This window comes from Capsicum annuum, unplaced genomic scaffold, assembly GCF_002878395.1.
Source record: "Capsicum annuum cultivar UCD-10X-F1 unplaced genomic scaffold, UCD10Xv1.1 ctg51507, whole genome shotgun sequence".
Lineage (NCBI taxonomy): Eukaryota > Viridiplantae > Streptophyta > Magnoliopsida > Solanales > Solanaceae > Capsicum > Capsicum annuum.
The window spans coordinates 1-2,739 of record NW_025859459.1 but is presented as its reverse complement, the minus strand read 5'-3'; the positions used below and the strand labels follow the sequence as shown (position 1 = coordinate 2,739).

At 37.1% G+C, this 2,739-nt stretch overlaps 1 long non-coding RNA gene across 5 annotated transcripts; it reads right to left on the bottom strand.

Annotated features, from left to right (window-relative positions):
• Positions 1–440: 440 nt before the first annotated feature.
• On the bottom strand, positions 441–2,729 carry LOC124892876. Of its 5 annotated transcripts, XR_007050457.1 has the most exons (6): positions 2,386–2,524; positions 1,979–2,093; positions 1,757–1,890; positions 1,601–1,644; positions 1,375–1,503; positions 490–931 (listed from the first exon to the last, which is right to left on the bottom strand). It is a non-coding gene; the product is annotated as an uncharacterized LOC124892876 (long non-coding RNA). The 5 variants fall into 5 exon arrangements; XR_007050459.1 differs by adding an exon at positions 2,625–2,729 and having other exon boundaries at positions 441–931; positions 1,375–1,890; positions 2,386–2,476; XR_007050456.1 differs by lacking the exon at positions 2,386–2,524 and adding an exon at positions 2,625–2,729 and having other exon boundaries at positions 1,601–1,890.
• Positions 2,730–2,739: the final 10 nt, after the last annotated feature.

Here is a 2,739-nt window from a genome sequence, read left to right as displayed (position 1 = left end):
AACGGAAGAACAAGTGACAACTCTATCTTTGGGATTCAACTAAGCCACAAAACAAGTAGCATTCAAGAATGTTGCTCTTCTATTCTTGAATTGATGATTTCACCATTTGATCAATGTCTCTCGAGTGTTTTTCAAGGGGAAATTAGTTTTGAGTGCTTGTCTTTTCCAACCAAAGAAAACACTATTTATAGGATGAAAGTTTCATGCATGAGAAGCATATTAATTAAGTAATTGTTAATAGGTTCATGTATGTTTTAAAACAAAAAATGTCATTCTTTCAAGAACCTATAACGTAAAACTTAATGAATAATGAATTTGTCAAATACATTTTCTTTGTAACTCAAAACTTATGAATAATGAATTTATCAAATTCATTTCCTTTGTAACTCAAAACTTTAAGTGATGCATTTGTTTCAAAACTAATTGAAACATAACTCTTAAAAAATCTTTAACCGATGTATTTATTTCAAAATTTATTAAAACATAAAATCAACAGGAACCAGGTAGAATCATTCTCCAAGAGAAACTACTATTAACAAATGTTACATTTGATTTTCCATCTGTAGAAGAAAGAATCATATAACCTCTTTAATTGACTCGTGCTGCTATATACCATCTGTTTCGAGTAAATTACGTTTTTGGTTATGTACAATAATCTTCGCAAAGGACCCAACTTTTTGAGGCTTCCCAACATTTTCGTCATGGTATTGAGACTGTAAACTGGCATTCTTCCTTTCATACCAAGTGATGAAGCAAGACAGCAACAATGAAGTGTTATTTTTTCTGGAAAGTTATCAATAACAAAAATGCTACGCAGCGACTGGCAGCACCGAGAAGGATGAGTTTTAGTAAGCAAGGGTACCAATGATCAAGCGCGTAGCCTTTCGTCCTTAGTACACCACATCTTGTGATCAGCCACACCCCAAAGTACCTAAAATAGATCAACATATGACTTCTTAATCCTAAAATATGAGGTGCATTTGATATTCAACAGCTGATCATGGCTAATGATTACTTAGAAGGCTAGAAGTAGGTATTATTATTATTTCCGTATTTCTCATTCCTACTTTTCTATTACTACTTATTGTCTCGTATGCTTCGGTTTTCTTACTATCTTACTGTTGTTACTGCATATGTTTCCCTAAATGCTGTGATTATGCTTTCCTAGAGCTGAGGATCTATTAGAGACAACCTCTACCTGCACCCAAAGTAGGGTAAGGTCGTGTACACTCTACTGTCTCCATAACTTCACTTGTGGGATTACACTGGGTATTGCCATTGTTGTTGTCATTCTAAATTTCAGCAAGTATTTGTTAGCAAGTTTAACCGTAATGCAAGAAGAATTTAGACACAATGGAGAAGGATTCACCAGACCTTCTAGCATTTGCAATTATAAATGCTTCCAAGGCCCACTTTGAATAGATATAATCTCCTACTATTGCAGTGAACGCAACTGCCCTTGCTTGCTACGAGGGTCAAGACAACTGGTAGCAACACCGACCACTGAAAGACACATCAGTTTGTTAGTAGAGAATTGCGGCAATAGAGGATAACGGTTGGAGTTGATATGTATTGTAAGATCAAAGTACTGAGTACACACCAGTTGAGCTTGACCAGGTTCAAAGTAGATGGAAAGTGCATAAGCTATCCCAGTAACACAATATACGACACAAAGCAAGACGACATAATTATCCAAAATTAAAGATCTTGGATTGTTGAAGAAGTAGAACATTGAGAGATAAACTGCAGGCCTTACAATAGTATTGATATGATCAATCATATCCTTGGCCAGAAAGTATGCCAAACTGCTCGTGACAGATGCACTCTCTCTCCAGTAGTGTAATGTATCTAGAGAAAATGATCTCAGAGCCGGAATCTCGGTGAGAAGAGCTGGAAAACATTTTGGAAGATTAGAATTAAGGTAAAGTGAGATAAGGTAATGAAGATATATGAGGATTGCCAGTAACAATGAACTTACGAACTGCAATGCAGGAGTAAAGGTACTCAATCCAAGGGTTTCATCGCTTACTTTAGCAAGTGTTCCCAAGCAGAGTCCAACTATCCAGGCTTCTCGCAATTGCTGCTTGCCAACTCTGAAAATATGAAGTATCATAGATGCCAACCATCAAAACAAATGCAACCTCAAAAGCATTTGTAAATCAATTAAAAGAACTGATACACATTTTTCTCATGAACTGTTGCATGAATACTTCCCCCTAAATGTGCGAAGAAGCTTCACAGTTTGTTATCCTACCTAGTTGCTTACTCCGATCTATAGTTTAACTATATAAAAGAAAATGTAAAAGGGTGGTGCACTAAATCTCCTGCTATGCGCGGGGTCCGGGGAAGGGACGAACCATAAGGATCTGTTTAACGCAGCCTCACCTTACATTTCTGCAAGGGGATGTTTCTACGGCTTGAACCCGTGAACTCCTGGTCACGTGGCAGTAACTTTACTAGTTACTCCAAGGCTTCCCTTCATATAAAGGAAAAAAGTACAGTGGAGAAATCCCAAACATTTGTATATAGGACTGCAAGCACAAAATAAACACGCACACACTCATACCCATCTTGAACAATAATTAGAAGGTATCAAAGGAAATACTTGTATTGAAGCAATATACCAGGGGCTTTCCGATTGGACAAGTCCGACCATGCCAAAAAGTTCAATCGCATGAGGTCCTTCTTCTGTACAACATTGAATTTGACATCTAACGACAGGTCCCCAGATTGATCGGA